This window comes from Typopeltis vanoorti, chromosome 8, assembly GCF_054136105.1.
Source record: "Typopeltis vanoorti isolate ZY-2024b chromosome 8, IOZ_Tvanoo_1.0, whole genome shotgun sequence".
Classification (NCBI taxonomy): domain Eukaryota; kingdom Metazoa; phylum Arthropoda; class Arachnida; order Uropygi; family Thelyphonidae; genus Typopeltis; species Typopeltis vanoorti.
The window spans coordinates 27,595,693-27,615,255 of NC_143556.1; the positions used below are offsets into that span (position 1 = coordinate 27,595,693).

Genomic DNA, 19,563 nt, shown 5'->3' on the forward strand with positions numbered 1-19,563 from the left:
GATTGCAACATACAAGCCCCCCACATTACATGAACCAACATGAAGCATTGTCTTCAGTGGTGCAAAGAGCATATACATGTGGAAGCCTAAAGAGCTGATATGGGGGCAATGAATCACACTACGCTCGCTTGTGAACATATGGAAAGATGTGGATTTGGAGGATGCTTGGTGAATGTCTCTTACCACAATGCATAACCCGAACTATGAAATTCAGAGGTGGCAGTGTGATAGTATTATTATTAGCAGTAATAATAGTATTTATGGCATTTCCATGGAATCCAGAGACTCAATGTTGGAGACCCAAATCAACCATCACCCAGACAAATCCTATCATACCTCTCCTTGAATCAATATTCAAGGTCATCAATATTCAATATTCGAACTCACAACCAATTCTGGCAATTCATTCCACTCACTCACCACTCTCCATGCAAAAAATCTGGTCTGCACACCCCTACTAACCACACTCTTACACAACTTCCATGGATGGCCCCTGGTTCTCTGACTATTTATCATATATTGAAAAATTTTGCTTCCATCAATGTCATAAAACCTCTTTAATATCTTAAAAGTTTCTATCATGTCCCCCCTCCTCCACTTTCAACTATCAACTAAACTTTGTAACACACAAATCCTCAACTTATCATCATAGGAAATATTCCACAGACCTGTCACCATCTTGGTCACTCGTCTCTGCATCTTTCTGACCACCTCCTGGCCCCTAAGAAACCCAGGTGACCAAATCTCTGCACAGTAATCAAGATGGCTGAATCACACCTTTATAAAAAAGGATAATAACTTCCTTATCTTTACTTGTTAGTGTGTTTCTCAACATCCAAGTAATTCGTTGAGCTATTTTACCAGCTTTTGCAATATGCCCTCTGAAGTTTAACACTTTGTTCACTATTATCCCCAAGTCCCTAGCTTCATCAATTTCCTGCAAACCAATACCACCAATATGATTCACCATATGCAAATATTTCAACATGAAGTGTATAACTTTACATTTTGCAACATTAAATTGACAATCATTATCCTTTGTCCACAATGACAATTTATTTAAATCTTCTGGCAAGATATCATAGTATGGTGCTGTTTTTCATGGTTTGGCTTTGGACCTCAGTTTGTGGTCCATGAATAGTGAACGTTCGTGGACCACAAACTGAGACATTCTGGACAATGCAATCTTCTTCTTTGTGGCATTTCCATGGAAGTGACATCTCTTTCAGGAAGACAGTGCACTGTATCATAAGGCTGCTGCTGTAACTGCATGGCTTGTGGACATCAATGTTACCACACATGACTGGCCTCCACAGAGCCCTGATCTTAATCCTATGGAGCATATATAAGATGAAATGGAGTGCTGTTGAGGTCAAGGAACATCTGCCTGACAACAGTCCGAGACCTCATTACATGGAAGAATGGTCTGAAATTCCCATGGATTACCATCATATGCTTGTGGAAAGTACGTCCCATAGGATTGCTGCAGTCATCACAGCGAAAGGAGGTCCTGTATCTTATTAAGGTGGGTGCCATGGAGGCTGTTTTACACTATAGTATCCATTGACTTCTCTCCAAGCAGTGTGTGCATGTTGTATATATATATATATATATATATATATTTTTTTTTTTTAATTTTTTTTTTTTTTTTTTTTTTTATTGTGAACATAATCTTATTTACAGGATTAACCGGTTTTTGGTTCTCTGCAGTCAGGCAGAGAGATTACATGCTCATATTCTTGTCGAGGTATGTTACATCGAAGTCACTTAAAAGACAAATTACATTTTTCTTTTTTTTTAAATTAAAGCCATTAAGAGTTATTCTAACATGATACTGTATATGATCATAAAAGTGGAAGAACATAGGAGTTTCTATTGCACAATATTGTCTATTTACATAAGAGTGCCAGCTGATTAATTTTCGCACTGTTAAGCACAAGAATCCTTCTTTTTTCCCCTTTCTTTGGGGGGTGGGGGATGGTGTCACTTCTATGCTGGAAAGTGAATTATAATGCAGTCGCCCTGCTCAGCCAGGAGTTGATTCCGTGGATTCCAGTCTTGGTGGAAAAGATCTAAGGTGTTGTATTGCCTGTGGTGGTGATACTCGTGTAGGATCCGACTTCTCACCTTTTGTTGGAAGGCTGCAGTGAGTTGGTCAGTTGCCTCTCTCTGTGAAGTTGCTGTGCTGTCTGGCCTTGTATGTCTGAAGTAGAAGTTGTATATTACCGCTTTCGCGGTGATGAAAAGGTAGTTGCAGAATGAATGGTTATTTGACTCCGCATGGATGAGATTGAAATAATCCTCTTCTGTATGAAGACTACCACAGGTGAGAGCTGCCGTTTCCCGAGACAAACTGATTAATTCGGTGTTGACTGGGCATTCCAAGTAGATATACCGGACTGTTCCTAATTGGTAGCAGAACAGGCAGTTATCTGAGACGTTTGAGTTAAATTTTCGTAATATAGTAGGAGTGGGTAATATATTGTGCCACATTCTCTACTGAACATCTGCGTCAGGTTTGATGGCTCTTGTGCGATATGGTAGATCCCATTGAAATAGTGTTTGATCCGATGATGCAGGATTTTCCAATAAAGCGCTTTGGTTCGACTGTTGTGTTAGAGTGTTGTAGATCTTGTTGGTGTTGCTGGGTGTAAGTTTCTCCCATGAGTTATTGGTTTTTATCAGAAAGATAGGTGCCAGATCTTCTGAGTTGGGAGAGCTAAGCCCCTCTTCTGTTATGCTATCAGGCATAGCGGCTTGAAAAGCGGCCTTTACGTTGTCTATCTGCTCAGATTGATTCCCATATTCCAGGTTTTCGAGAGAATTTGGAAAGCGCCAGGTGAGGCTTGGAGAAAGAATGTCACCCAAGATTCTCACGCTTCGCCAGCTCCATGGAGGAAAGAAAAACTCTTTCTGAGTGATCGGGCTTTTTACCATCGTATTGTGAAAGATGGGTTCCATGAGGATTTCAGGTAGGGATGCTGTCTTCACTGTGTGCTGGAGGTTTAGCTTCTTCCATCGTCGAAGGGCATCTTTATAGAAGTTTGTTAAATTTACTGGCACTTGAGCTGTTGTCATTCTTAAAGTTGTGGAGAGAGAGAAAGACCTCTAGTGGCAGAAGTGAAAATATATTCAGTGGTGCATTTGTGTGATATTTCCTTTGGTTGTATGGTATTCAGGAGAAATCGAGTGTGGAACGTTGTTATCCTATTGTCAATGGAGGTCAAATTTTGTCCTCCATCTTTGAGAGAAGTACATAGCTTGGAGTATGAAAGCCAGTTTGTTTTGTTCCATATGAATCGATATATGGTTGACTTTATTTGTTTGATCAATTGCTCTGGTGGCGTAAGAATCTTTAGTGTATGCCAAAGGACACTGGTGGCTATTTGGTTAACGATTATTGCTTTCCCTCTTGTGGAGGCAGAGGCTCGTATTGCTGCCCACTTTCCTAGTACTTGCTTGAAACGCTTGTTCAGTGCTTCCCAGTTCTTATCCATATAAGAGGGTGTGTTTCCGAGGTAAATCCCCAGGTATTTGTTTCACTCTGTGGACCAGGTACCAGACATTGGGGAATCCGTTCGGTTTTTCCATTTGCCACACCACAGTTCTGTGGTTTTATGTGCGTTTAGTTTCGCTCCTGAGGCTGCCTGATATTGTTGGTATGCCATCTGTATGTTATGGAAGTCCTCTTCTTTGCGGGTTATGATTGTAACATCATCAGCATATGTTGACAGGGTTATGGTCTGGTAGGGAAGTTTAGGGTGGCATGCCCTGAGCAGCATGCTGAGTCTACACAAAAAGGGTTCAATGGCAATTGTGTAAAGAGGACCGGAGAGTGGACAGCCTTGTTTAATACCTCTGCTGTATGGTGCAGTTATGTTAAGCCTGTTGTTTATTTTCATGCAAAACTGTGCCTTGGCATACAACATCTTAATAGAGTGAATGATGCCTGAACCAAAGCCAAATGCTTTCAAGCAGTTGAAGAGGTACAGGTGTTCACGCGGTCGAACGCTTTTTCTTGGTCTAGTGTTACAAGACCCATTGTTTCACTGTTGTTGTTCGCTATGCTTATGAGATCCCTTATGAGGTGTAAAGTTTTAGTGGATTGATCTTCCAGGGATGGAAAGCTCTGATGCCTATTTATAATTTCGCTCAGAGCGGGGTTAAGTTTGTTGGCAACGGCTTTTGATATAATTTTGCAGTCGGTGTTTGTGATAGAGATGGGTCTCCAGTTTCCTAGTTTCGTTGCATCTCCTTTCTTTGGAATGAGTTTAATAACTGATGTTGTCATATTGAGTGGGAAGCCATTGGTATTCGCGTTGACAAAAACTCTGTAGAGGATAGGTCCAAGCTGTTCCCAGAAGGACTGGTAAAATTCAGTGGTGAGCCTGTCTATGCCAGGAGATTTATCTTTTGGTAAGGAGGTGCAGGCAGTTTTCAGATCGTGTAACGTGATGGGGAGTTCTGTGTTACTCTTGTTATTGGTGAGAGTCTTTTCACATTGGAGAGAATTATATTCATCGCCTCCATAGATGTTGAGTTGGCATGGTACAAATTTTTGTAGTACTGCAAGATATGTAAGAGGATTTCGTCATGATTTTCTATGATGTTTCCATTATCTGTTTTAATAGCAGATATAGTGGTGCACTCTTGTTGGCGTGTTTCTAGTGAGAAGAAATACTTTGTGGGGGCATCTACGAAGTTAATATGCTTGCGTCATGCTCTTATTAGTGCTCCTCTTGCAGAGTGCTCTAGGTGTGAGCGTATGGTGACTTCTAGGGATTGGTATTCCTCAGATTCTGGCTGATGAAATTGCTGTTGTTGTTGTTGCAAATTTTTAAGGACTGAATGCTTATTCAAATTTCTTCTGTGACTATATTTTTGGGTGAATACCTAACTTTGGATTTAAAAAGTGACCACCACTCGGAAATTGATTGTGAAGTAGGTATATCTCTGATGAGAGTTTCGATATAGATTTTGGAGGTTCTGACATATTCTGTATCCTTTAGTAGGCTGTTGTTAAAAATCCAGTATGCTCCTCCTTTGTGTCTGGTGTGTCCAGGAATGCAGATGCTAAGATGGATGGAATCATGGTGTGATGCATGAGATGGATGGCAAATGACTCTCCTGATGTAGGGTATTGTGTGCATCAAAGTAGTATCTGTCGAGCCGTGCCTGGTATAGGACACTGGTAGGACCACCTTTGGCTCTCCAGGAGAACACTTTCTCATGTGAGTGCAAGTGTCTGAAGGTGTCAGTCAGCTCGAGGTCATTTATTACATCCTGGAGAAGCTGAGCTAGTGCGTGTCGATGTTCTTGGCATTGCTGTCTGTCCATTGCAGGATCCAGAGTGCAGTTGAAATCCCCTACAAGTATGATGTGGTCATTCACCTTGCCGAGGTGGTTTCGCACAAACTCTAGTACCTGCACTGCAAGCTGTTCATTTTGTGGGATGTATATGTTAATGATATATATTTTCTTCCCTGTCTGAGTTGTAATGAGTGCATATATTGCACACCCAGGAAAGGTATCGATTATTTCTACTTTTAGAGCGCTGTTTTGGTGAATTCCAATGCTGACTCCAGATCCATGAAGTTGTATGACAGGACAGTGGTGCATGGTATAAAGCCAGTTCTTCCAGTGTTGATATGAAGCTTTGCTGTTGCAATGGAAGTTAGTTTCCTGCAGCATAACTATTTCTGGCCAGCGGGCAAGGATATGCTGCAGGACCAGCCTGTTTCGCAGTGGTGTCGCACATCCTCTAGCGTTTAGTGAGAGAAGGTTTACTGAGGTGCTCATTATTTTATGGTTTAGTTTTATTTCGTGCGGTAATCTTCACTTCCTTTACGGATAGTTACACTGCCGCTGGGATTCAAGCCCGTTTATCAGGTAGTATATCCTTTTCCTGAGATTGGTGGGTTTTCTCCCTCTTTTTCCTGCCAGAATCGTTCTTAATTCTTCCAGCTGTGTGATAAGGCCAGTGATGTCAGTGGTGTAGTCATAGGCTGTCAGCAGTTTTTGTGAAGAGCCTCGAACATTTTTAAGAAAGCTCTGAAGCTGTTCATTTGTAAGTGGGCCTTCAGTGTGAGGAAGACCTGCATGTCCAGTTTCCTCTTCGTCATCTCAAGACTCAAGAAGCTCGATCTCTTCATTCCCCTTTACAGGTTGTTGGGAGGGTTCCAGAATGCTTGGAGGCAAAGGTTCCCTTCTGCAGCTGCGCTGGTTTGTCTTTGGCTGTTTTTCCGTTTTTGTTTCTTGCTTCTCTTTGTTATTTTTATCTATTTCAGAGTTAGTTAGTTGTCTGTGTTCTGTTTCCTCTTCTCTAGGATTGCTTTTACTCGATGTTGGTGGAGGTTCTTCCGAAAGGTGGGTTTCGTTAGTGCTACCACTTGATTTTGTCTCTCCGGTACTCGACTGAGAGCTGTTTCCTTGAGATCTTTGTTGTTTGTTAGGGATGCTCTGTTTTTTGGGGTTGTCTGCTTGCTGCTTCTGATTCTCTGATCCGCTAGGGTTGGTAGTATTGTTAACCGGTTTCTCATTTCTGGATATATACGGGCATAACTTCCTTACATGGCCTTCTTCGTGGCAGTAAAAGCACTGAGCAGCAACAGTAATATAAAAGGTGTAGGGTACTCCATCTATTTCTGTGTTGATTATTTTGGGTATGGAGCCGATTGTATCGTTGCCAAAGTGCATTAGAGCCTGTCTTCTAAAACTCTTGATGTGAGCGAATTCAGGCCTAGTTGTAGAGGCGCATAGCGTTCGGATTTTACCTGTCACTGTGCCGTATTTTGATAGTAATCCGCGAAGCATTTGATGGCTTATTTCCGGTGGGACATTTGACACTGTTACTTTTGTGGGAGCAATTGCGATTGGTGAGACATTCACGTGGCATGCTCCAATGTCTATTCCCTTTTCAATTAATGTCTCAGACCAAGATGCGTTGTTAAAGTACATTTGTACGGTTCCGGCAACTCTTGAAATGTGAGTTATATTTTTTGGGGGAACATGTTGAGCTACTGCGTCTAGATACTTTTCCAGTGGGGTATTTTCAATTGCGAAAATTACAATTCCGTTGTCTCGGGAAACGCGGTTGGCTAGCTGAATGTTTGTACGCGCGGTGGTGGTTGTTGCAGTAGTATTAATTCGTGCGGAGGTATTAGCTACAATGTTGGCATAAGAGACAGAGAGTACTGACCTTTGTCCATTGTTGTCCGGGGGGCTGAGACTGATGTCTTTTCCTTCTCGGGAGCTGTGGCTGGCATTTTTTTCTTGATCGGAATTCTGCGACCTTTGACCGATTCCTGCTGAGCTCGGGCGTGGACCGGCTGCTGCTGGTGGTGATATGCTGTGGTTTATACTGGCCATTGCTTCGGGCGAATAAGGGGAAATGCAAGCTATTACAATTTCCCGGAACTCAAAGGCATACCGTTGTAACAATAAGCACACGAACAATGAAGATTTTAAAATTTAAAATAACTTTTCCTAGCTTCACAAATTTAGAAAACTAATTTTTTAACGCGATAGATTAGGTGCTTACGATTATGTAGGTATAAATCTTGAAGTTGATTGACGTATTCGACCGCACAAAATACAACTTTAGGTAAGAGCGACCTTGGACACGTCTGCACACTTCAGCGTCGCGAGAAGAAAAAATAGATAGATAGATAGATAGATTTTTTTTTTATTTTTTTTATTTAACTTGTTAAAATAAACATTACATGATAGGCAACAATGACTATTTACATATTATGAGTATATATTTACAGAGAAAGAAAACATTTTCCTTTCGGGTGTACAACAGAGAATGCAATAAATGAATATTCAAAATTAACAGTTCAGTTTCAGTCTGAGTTATCATTCAGATGAAGCACATTGTCGTCGTCAATCCAGAAGAGGGTACCAGTTGGATTCCACTCCTCTAGGAATTTCGCGACAGTTCTTGTTTCTTTGAAGTGCTCAAGTTCCAATAGAAGCCTGCTTTTTAGTTTCCGACTTTTTAGTTTCGGAGGATGTGCATGAGGGTTTGTGCAGTTTCAGTGATGGATGGGTGCTGGTTACTTCTTGTCTGTTTTAGGTAAAAGCTGTAGATGACGGCCTTAGCGCAGATGAAGATGAAATTGCATGTTCCGTGTCTGTTTTCTTCTGTGTGGACTAAATTCCAGTAGTCTTCTTGGCTGTGTGTGTAGTTACAGGTGCTAGAGGCGGTATTCAGGGCATAGGTGATTATCACTTTGTTTGCAGGGCAGGTCAGATATGTGTGTTCCAAGGTGCCTGAAACGTCACAGAATGGACACAGATCCATTTCTCTTAGCTTAAATTTGTAGAGCTTTGAAGGAGTTGGCAAGATGTTATGCCATAGTCTCCACTGTATTTTGGAATATGGTTTGGCACATTTTGATTTATATGGCAGATCCCACTGAAAACTGTGTGGTATATGCAGCCTTGTAGATGAGAGTGTTAAGGCTGAATATAAGAATGGTGAGGATGGGGACACTGACATGAGGAAGTGGTATATTTTCTTGTAGTTGGAGGGAAGAATTGGAAGTGAGGCTTCAGATTGTACAAGATGAAATATTGGCCCCGAGCAGTTTCTAGAAGGAATACGGATTTCCTGAGGTGTAGCGATATCTGGATAGGCTTTTATAATGGAGGCTTGCAGCTGTTGATATTGCTTTTCAGTTTTTGGGTTATTCATTGGTAGGCTTGTGAATGCTTTCCACTTTAGGCTGTGGGTTAGGAGGTCTCCTATGACTCTTATTCCTGCCCAGTTCCATATAGGGAAAAGAAAAGGCTGGCCAGTTGTGAGACTTGTGATGTTTTTGTTTGAAAATAGTGGTTCTGTAAGTACAGCTGACTCCGTTGATCCTGTGAGTGTGTGATGGAGTCCTGTGTTTTTCCATCGCTGTAGAGCATCTTTGTAAAAATGAGGTAGTTTAGGAGGAGATGGTGCAGGACTGGCCATTCGGAGGATTGTGGAAAGTGTAAGTCCTCTGGTGGATGCTTTCGTGATGTAATCGAAGGTGGTTACATAAGTGTGATTGCATTGAAGTGTCTTTAGGAGGAGGATTATCCTGAAGGATCGAATCTTGTTTTCAAGGGAAATCAGGCCTTGACCTCCCTTGCTGAGTGGCTTGCAGAGTTGAGGGTATGTTGTCCAGTGAGTTTTGTTCCAGAGGAAACGTTTGATTTCCTTTTGAATGTGGTAGAGAAATTCTTCAGGAGGTGAGAGTACTTTGAGGGTATGCCATAAGACACTTGCAGCCATCTGGTTAACTATTAGTACTCTTCCTCTAAGTGAAGACATGGAACGAACGCTGTTCCATTTACCTAGCACCTGTTTAAAACGATTGTGCAGCTGTGTCCAGTTCAGTGTGTTATATATTTTGGTGTTGCCAAGGTGCACACCTAAGTATCTTTGTCCTTCGCTTGACCAGGTACATTCGATCGGAGAATCATTTCTAGACTTCCATCTGCCTGACCACAAGCCCGTGGTTTTGGCAGAATTTAATTTGGCCCCTGAGGCTTGTGCATATAGTCTGTGTGCTTCCTCGGTTACTGTCATTTCTTCTTCATTTCGTACTATTACAGTGACGTCATCGGCATATGCTGATAAGGTAATTTTTTGATGTGGTTCTATTATTCTGGTTCGTTTGGAGATGATGGTGTTGTGTATTCTTTTTAAGAAAGGTTCTATGGCCAGTGTGTATAATTGACCAGAGAGGGGACATCCTTGCTTGATCCCTCGAGAGTATGACAAAGTGCGAGTGAGCCTGTTGTTGATTTTTAAACAGAAGTGTGCATCTCTGTAAAGCAATTGCACTGTTTCAATGATGAGAGGACCATAGCCAAATGCCTTTAGAACTTCATAAAGGTATTCGTGCTCTACCCTGTCGAAAGCCTTCTCCTGATCAAGGCTGACGAGTGCTAGGTCTTCATGTTGGCTGTTTGCGATGTGGATGAGGTCTCTTATTAAATGGAGGTTATCATGTATTGATCTTCCTGGGACAGAGTACGTTTGATGTTGGCCAATAACTTCAGGCAGTGTTGGCTTTATTCAGTTTGCTATGACTTTGGAAATTATTTTGCAATCGGTATTAATTAGGGAGATTGGACGCCAGTTTCAGATATCCGTGTGGTCTCCCTTCTTTGGTATCAATCGTGCTACATAGGTCGTAACGGATTGTGGGAGGCCATTGATGTAGGCTTCTTGCAGTGTTTCGAGGAGAAGTGGTCCGAGTTGATTCCAGAAGACTTGGAAAAACTCTGAAATGAGACCATCAAGGCCAGGAGATTTGTTCTTTGGCAAGGATGTGCATGAGGTTTTCAGTTCATGTAGCGTGATTTTCTTTTCTAAGTGGTTCTGATCTGTTGCAGAGATTTTTTTTGTTTCTTTCAGTATTTCGTGAATGACATGATGGGATGTTCCTGCAGTGCTGTATGCATCCTTGTAGTATTGTAGGATTTCAGAGGTGATTTTTCTTGGATCTTCTGTAGATAGATAGATAGATAGATAGAGAGAGAGAGAGAAAGAGAGAGAGGCAAGTTACATTGAAATTGAAACAGTAAATCAAAGTGACAATATTCTGATGAACTGTTATTTAACAGGCAAAAATTTTTAACACCGGTCTTACTACGAAAAAATTAATCATACTTTTCTACTTTCCATTACTATATCATATTGTAAATTGTGATTTTTTTTTAAATCAGTTATTCTCATTTCTTGTTCCTTCATTATTCTATTACCAAAAGCGGTCACAGAATTATTTGAAGAGCTAGTTTTTTTTTTTAAAAAAAATCAGCTAACGCCTTTTTATTCCCATATACGGGGAGTAGGTGAGGCCATTTAGCCCTATCTCCACTGGTACCAATCAGGGATAGATGGTCCAAGGCTATCATTAATTAAGCGGTACACAGCGAAGAGAGACGGCTCAAATGCCATCTCGTGGTCCCTAACACAATATATTTAATATCTGAAATAATGTGGGTTCTACGGTCGATTTTCTTGAGTTTACGGGACGAAAAACCCGAGTTTCCAGGAGGGAAAACCCGCTTGCCCGTGCCAGAGATCGACTAACTCGGGAACCGATCGAAAAAAGGCTTAGAAAAATTTCCTCTAGTCGCCGACTAGATTTGAAACCAAGTCTTCCTTCATGCGGCCAAGCGCTGTGGTGTGCAAACACCACATCCACTGAGCTACACGGGCTCTTTTTTTATCCCAATTTAATCTGAAACTGTGCTAAAAAAAAAACATGACCTGATTCTTTGGATATATGAAGTAAACAAGAAAGAAGATTAGGGTGGTTATGAGAACAAATAATTTGATTGTACAATAAGGAGAAGGTAAGAATGGATATCAGAAAGTTATTAAAGAGAAGGAAAGATAACAGTGAGGAATAATAAGTAGACCATGCATTGACAAGGTATGATAGTGATAATCTGAGATGGAGAGAACGAATCATGAATAGCATGTTGTAGGCAAAGCAGCGCAAGAAAGAAGTGGTGTTTGCAAATGTGTGGAATACATTTGACTGTAAGATGGATTTGTACAAAAGTTGTATTTAAACAGATTCGGTGTGAATCAAACATGCCACAGAATTGAATGGAAAGGCACTAAGTCCCTACACTGCATCTTGGTTTGAAAGAAAATTCAAAGAAGCTTGTGAAATGCTGAAACATCACCCAAATTTGAACAAAAAAGATGGATTAATTATTCCAAGAATGTGGAGAACCCCATCTTCAACCTGTATAGCAACCAGAACAACCCAACAGAAGAAAATTTCAATACGAGATAACTTCAGAAATTGTTTAATGTAATTCCTTTTTTTTTTTTTTTAAATCACCAAACGTCAAGCTAGGGTAAATGATTAACAAACATTTAGATTCATCTTACTTTTGTATTGTGCAGTGTCATGTAGCTTGTATCCTGTACATATATATATATATATATGTATGTATGTCTTCCTGATGATGATGATTATCTCAGTACAGAGGTTGAAACATCAACTGTTACTTTCTTAATGTTCATGATCATCATCAAATTCCTGATATATACCCTCAAGGGGTGTACAGGATACGATAGTACTACATGAAAAATTTACATCATTACTAACTTCCTATCTACAATTTTTCTCCAAATCAGTCTGTTACCAGTCAAGACTCCACTTTTATCAGGTCTTATATTTCTGTTCAAAGGCACTTTTTACTGTATCAATCCACCTATATCTTGGTCTTCCTCTGGATCTTTTTTTCCTGCCAACATGGCAGAGAACACTTGTTTGGTTAATCTTTCCTCACCCATTCTATTTAAGTGACCATACCACCTGAGATTAGCTCTGCTAATGCATTCCTAGATGCTGACAATATCAAGTTCTTTCCTAATATCCATGTTTTTAATATGATATTTCCATTGATGCAATCTGTTCATGCCCCTAATCTTTCTCAGGACTCTTATATCTGAGGTCTCTAGTCTTTGGTCAAGTGTTTTACTTCTGACCTAGCTCTCAGATCCATAAGTTAAAACTGGTTTGAACACTGTCTTGTATACAGCTAATTTAGTGTTCCAACTAATTTCTCTCTTATTCCATATGAATTTATTCAGTTGACTTCTCACTATACCAGCTTTGTTGTATTCTGTTGTCTATTTCCATATTTAATCTACCATTTTCACTAATAATCGTGATTAAGTAGCTGAAATGTTTTACTTGTTATATAGGTTGTCCATTCACAATGCAGTTGATATTTTCAATGTTTCTGCCTATTTTCATTGTCTTTGTAATGCTGACCTTCATATCATATCTATTGCAACAGTTATTCAATTTAGTCAGGGAATCTTGCAGACTTGTAGCAGATTTATTTAGAAGTACAACATCATTGCAAAAGCAAAGAGCTGAGATTAACATCTCCAATTTTGATATCAGGTTTAATACCACTTTCCTTCATAATGTGATCAATATAGATAATGTTACTAAATCACTTAAGGAAATGAACAACGTAGATACGAATATAAATTAAATAATACTTTAATAAATATTTCCGATATTTCGGCAATGTCATGTTGCCATCTTCAAAAGGAACTTACAAGAAAGGCATGTGCACGTAGGCACTACAAAACAGTAACTGAGAATGAAGTGATGAAGCTATTGTTCTCCTAAAAGTCTTGATGGTGCCCTCGGGCTAAGAAAGTGTTCTTGGCCGTTCGGCTGAAGGTCTGCTGATGTAAGTTTCCCAAATTTGGGGCAGTCGCATACAACCAAATTTGTTCAGGTTAGGAGAGTTTCCTAGGGCTGAGGCTGATTCCATAAATAGGCTTTCGAATTTGTGTTTGCTACGGTGTATTACTGTAGCTTTCTTCCACCGTATTTTGTGACGTGTATCCAGAGCATGGTCTGCAAGACCAGAATGGCTGTACTTGTGAAAACGGATGTAGTCCTCGTGTTCAGAAATTCTGAAATTCTCTGTCCTGCCTGTTTGGCCAAAGTAAGACAGTTTACAGCTGCAAGGGACCTGGTATACACCAGGTAGGTCTAGGGGAAGTGGCTGTATGGTCTGTAACAGGAGGTCAGGTCATGTTTTTGTAGGGAATAGTGAGGGATTTAGAATAATCCTTATTGTGGAGGGGGGTTGTGGTTTGTAGGTTTTAATATTTTTTGGATTTTTTTGGGGGGGAGGGGTAGCCATTGGCTGAGAAAGTGTTGAGGATGTGATTTAGTTCAGTGTTTAGGGCCATGTCATTAAAACAGATTAGTTTAGCCCTGTTGTATAGTGTTTTCACCACTCCACATTGTTGTGAGGGGGGGGGGGATTGTTGGTGAATGTACCTGCCCATATGGGTGGGTTTTTTATAAACTGAAAAAAAAACCAAGATTCCATCAGGCTGGCGGGTGACTAGGGTGTCTAGAAAAGGGAGGCTGTTGTTTTCCTCTTTTTCCAGAGGCTAAGGCTTTTTCTTCAAAGGTCTCCATAAAGAAGTTGGCCAAGGGTGGGGAGAGTGGTGAACCCATGGCTGTCCCCTCTATTTGTTTGTAGAATTTTCCCTGCCAAACGAAATAGTCTGAGTTCATTGTGAACTGAAATAGGGCAGAGATATCGGGAGAAAAGTTCGCTTGGATTAGCTCTAAAATTTCCTTGAGTGGGACATTTATGAATAAGGAGGAGACTTCAAAGCTGACCATTATGTCAGTATATTGGAGTGTAAGGTTTTTCTATGCTGGCTTTGAAGTAGGCTGAGTTTTTTATGTGTGATGGTGTGTTGCCAGTATAGTGTGTGAGCACTTTGGCCAAATGTTTAGCTAATTTGTATGTGGGGGAATCAATGCCATCCATTATGGGACATAATGGCACATTTTCTTCATGTATTTTTGGGAGTCTGTAAATACGGGGGGAGGTATAGAGTTAAACGGCTTTAATCTGTTGGTAACTTCTACAGGCCAAGAAGCGACTTTCTTAAGGAGCCTGTGAAGTCTTCTGATTTGTGAGTTGGGGGGATTGTATTCGTTAGGGAGGTAAGTAGCCCGATCTAATAGAAGAGCATTAAGCTTACCTGTGTAGTCCTTTTGGTTAAGTACTACAGTTGCATTTCCCTTATCCGCTTTGGTGATAACTATTTCTTTATTATTCCTCATTTCCTGCAGAGCTTTATATTCCTTGTTGTATATGTTGGTTTTGGGTGGTCTTGCTTTGGAGAGGACACAAGCTACATCCAATCTTACACTGTTGGCGATTTTCCACAAACCTTCTCAACAGTTTCTCAAATATATTTGCATAAATCTAACCAGGAACAAATACCTCTATAATTCTCGTATTCAGTTTTATTTCCCTTTTTATATATAGGTACTATGAGCGCTCCACTTCAATCATCTGGAATCCATCCATCCATCCAGGCCTTCTGAACTATGCACTGCAGCCATCGTAACTTTTATACCTCCATACTTGAGCATTTCTAGTGGAATATATTCCACTCCTGCTGCCTTTCCACATTTCAAGCTTTTGATGGCTTTTTATACTTCAAGTATGCATATGTATTCCTGACTGCATGCCTGGTCAGTGTTTTTTTTTTGCCACTGTGCTCTCATCACTGCTTGTTTCATTTAATTATTTAATTATTTGGTTCCTGTTCTTAGAGATGATAAAGGTGATATGTTTTCATGTCACCTTTATCATCTCTAATCCTTTCTTCCATTTCTGAATTTCTTCAGCAACCTCCAGAATATCTTGCCACCTTCTTGATATTTATTTTCTATGTTCTTACCAAAGTCCTCCCATGACTTTTGTTTAGCCAGTTTTACACAGTGTTTAGCTTTCTTACATTTGTCTCTGTATTCTCTAAGAGCATAAGCTGACATATTTGCCAGAAACTTTTGATATGCTTTCTTCTTTTCCTTCACTGCCTCTTTAACTTCCTGTGTCCACCATGGAGTTCATTTTTCTATGCTTGCAGACAACCTCACCACATGCCTCTCTGGCTGAATCAATCAGTGTTTTCTTCAGGGCTTGCCACTGAATCTCAAAGATTTGGTTACTGTTCTCAAACACTTTCAATTTTTCTTGAATAATCTTTGTGTATTTTAGTCTACAGTTCACATCTGAGAGCTGCTCAAGTCTTATTCACTTTAAAACTTTCTTACATGTTATTCTTTTCAATGTGAAATTCAATTTTATCCTGCTCAAGACTAAATAGTGATCACTTTCAATTTCAAATCCTCTGTACACTCTAGTATCCTGCACCAGGAATAAAACATCACTATCAACAATAACATAGTCAATGAGACTTTTCTTATTCCTTCCGTCTTCTCTCCATGTGAATTTATGCACATTTTTATATCGGAACATGGTGTTAGTAATAACCAGTTCATGTCCTGAGCAGAAATCTAACAGATATTTGCCATTATTATTAGCTTTGCTCTTTTTTCCAAATTTTCCAAAAACATTTTTGTATGTCTGGCAAACATTTCCTACCCTGCTATGTAGATCCCCAACAAGGACTAACTTTTCCTTTTTCATTGTGTCAGATGTTTTCTCTAAAGTCCCAAAAATTCTTCCACTTCTACCTTAGTAGAACCTTCTGTGGGACCATAGGCACAAATAAGTCTCATTGTCCAGTTTCCCATTCTGATATTTGCCCACATCACTCTACTTGAGACTGCCTGCCATTTAGGAAGATTAGCTTCGTATTTATTGTTGAATACTATGGCTACACCTTCTTTTCCTTGATTGTCATTGCCTGAATATAAAATGTTTGTATTTATTGCTTAGAAAGCGCTCACAAGTTTTTGCCTTTTTTTGTTTCAATCACCCCTATTATGTCGATCTGGTACTCATCCAATTCCTCAGGTAGCTCCATTTCTTTGCCATTCAGGCTTCTTTCATTTCATTTCTTTGCCATTCATCCAATATTCAAGCCATTGTTTTCCAAAAGTATGTAAGGGCAGTCTAAAAAAGATAAAAAAATAAACACTTGCAAAAATCATCAACAGCATTAAGTTTGACTTTGAAAGGTGTAAACATAGAAGACTTGCTAACTGTTCTTTCCATTGCAGTTATATCCTCTGGTTCCTTACAAAACTGTTGAATGAAATTTCTGTCATCTGTGCTACCTCTCTCTCTCTCACCCAGATGGCAGTATTGCAACATCACCTAAAGATAAATCGGACATGTTGGCATCATTTTTCGTATCTAACTTTCAATATAGATGATGAAGCTAAATCACATCCAACTTTACTTGGAATACTGCACCACATGCCTCCTTAAAGTTATTAGAAGAATCTTGAACAATTTGGGAAGCAAGCTTTCCACTTCCAACAGCTGGGAAGCAAGTTCATGACTTATTTTTCACAGTATTAACAACACCACAAACACTTTTATCAACAAAGATGTTTTATTAACGCTTATATTTCGCTGATTTTCAACTCAGCATCATCAGAGCACAACACACATGTAAATGCAACAGTGAGTGAGTAAAACAATATAATTGCAAAAGACAAAAGATCTAAAGTCCTATTTTTGGCGCCCTCTAATGAGAAAAAAAAAAAAACAGCTCCAGGAGTTTTTCTTAGGATAACCGTCTCCCAAATTTTTTGCAAATTAATGCAACCATATTTGTTAAGGTTGGGAGAATTCTTCAAAGCCATTGCTGACTCAAGAAATAATCTTTCGGATCTATAACGACTCCTAAATAGCACATTCGTTTTCCTCCATCTAATCCTGTGTGAAGGAGTGTCCAAAGCGTGGTCTGCCAGTCCCGACTTGCCATAGTAATAGTAGCAAATGTATCTTTCATGTTCTTCCAAGCAAATGTTCACTGACCTTCCTGTTTGCCCATAATAGGCCAAGTCACAGTCACACGGAACTTCATACACTCCTGGGTGTGCTAAGAGGTTTAGTTTATCCTTAGGCGAGCGGATCAGAGTTGCCAGCTTGACATGAGGTTTGAAAGTGGTGCGAAGGCCATGTTTCAACAATACTTTGGCTATCTTTTCCGATGTACCTCTGATATAGGGAATAGAAATGGTCATGTTGTATTCTTGTGTATTAGGGGAGGACAGAGTAATGGGCCTATGTAGTATTTTATCTATTTTGTAGGGATTGTAGCCGTTGGCTCAGACCGTATGGCGCAGGTATTGGAGTTCAGTGGTCAGAGCTGTATCGTTAGAACAAATGGCTCTGGCTCTGTGTGTAAGTGTTTTTAAAATGCCATACTGTTGGACTTGATGATGATGTGATTGTTTATGTAGGTATCTTCCTGTGTGTGTAGGCTTTCTGTAAATAGAAAAAGATAGTGATCCATCTGAAAGGCAGGTGACTAATGTGTCAAGAAATGGTAAACAGTTATTTGATTCTTTTTCTACTGTGAAGTGAATTTTGGAGTGTTGGCTGTTTAGGTAGGTGACAAAAGCATCCAAAGTGTCTTGTCCATAGCTCTGACCACTGAACTCCAATACCTGCGCCATACGTTCTTAGCCAACAGCTACTATCCCTACAAAATAGATAAAATACTACATAGGCCCATTACTCTGCCCTCCCCTAACACAAGAATACAACATGACCATTTTTATTCCCTATATCAGAGGTACATCGGAAAAGATAGCCAAAGTGTTGTTGAAACATGGCCTTCACACCACTTTCAAACCTCATGTCAAGCTGGCAACTCTGATCCGCTCGCCTAAGGATAAACTAAACCCTTTAGCACACCCAGGAGTGTATGAAGTTCCGTGTGACTGTGACTTGGCCTATTATGGTCAAACAGGAAGATCAGTGAACATCCACCTGGAAGAACATGAAAGATGCATTTGCTACTATTACTATGGCAAGTCGGGACTGGCAGACCACGCTTTGGACACTCCTTCACACAGGATTAGATGGAGGAAAACTAATGTGCTATTTAGGAGTCGTTATAGATCTGAAAGATTATTTTTTGAGTCAGCAATGGCTTTGAAGAATTCTCCCAACCTTAACAAATATGGTTGCATTAATTTGTCAAAAATTTGGGAGATGGTTATCCTAAGAAAAACTCCTGGATAACTGCTGTTTTTTTTTTTTTTTTCCCCCGTTAGAGGTTGCCAAAAATAGGACTTTAGATCTTTTGTCTTTTGCAATTATATTGTTTCACTCACTCACTGTTGCGTTTACATGTGTGTTGTGCTCTGATGATGCTGAGTTGAAAATCAGTGAAATATAAGCGTTAATAAAACATCTTTGTTGATAAAAGTGTTTGTGGTGTTGTTAATACCGTGAAAAATAAGTCATGAATAACCATCAATACCTAAGCTTATCTGTTAGATAACTGGGAAGTAAGTTCACATACAGTCAATTAAAAATAATAATAATAATAATAATAATAATAATAATAAATAGAGAGAGACAGAGAGAGAGTAATGGAGAAAATTGTTCAATTAATCACTGACTACCAATATGAACTTCACCAATAAAGACCCATAGCAGACCTTCTTACCTACATCATCCATTTCATTTATACCATGAAAAGGCTTAGAGAAATTTGTACTGTTGTACTCGACATTTCCATTGCATTTCATAGGGTTTATCATTGAAGGGCCTCTCAGAAATTGGTCTGTCCATTATCTATAGCATCCATGGCTTCAAAAAAACTTGACATCCTTTTCGCTCAAAACATTGCTTTTATCTGCCAGCCAAATCTGTACAAATCACAAATTCACTCAACTCTGGAAGTATTCCAGAGCTAGATTTTCACATTTTAGTGGTTCACCTGAGACCATTCTAAATATTCTTTATGCTGTTCAGAAGAAGATAGTTAGGCTAACAGATAAATGCTTTATCGCAGACTCTCTCCATCTACTGTCCTACAGAGATTATCAGGTTTCACACTGTGTCTCTTCTACAAATACTTCCATGAACACAATTCAGTAGAAATGGCATCCATCAGGTCACCCATTTCTGCTAAACCTACAGTACCATGAACAACAGTTGCTCAGTATCCATTTACAGATAAACTGTTGAGTCAATTTTGCTGAACTGTCTATTACTAATTATTTTTCATTCCTTCTACCTTGATTATGTGGAACATCCACCCCATGAAGTATTCCCCAA

At 39.7% G+C, this 19,563-nt stretch overlaps 1 protein-coding gene across 2 annotated transcripts in view; it reads right to left on the reverse strand.

The window, feature by feature from the left end:
- LOC150103869 (ATP-binding cassette sub-family A member 2-like) overlaps nucleotides 1-19,563 on the reverse strand; it is a 975,482-nt gene that overhangs the window by 925,415 nt on the left and 30,504 nt on the right. The gene's annotated exons all lie outside the window — the stretch shown is intronic.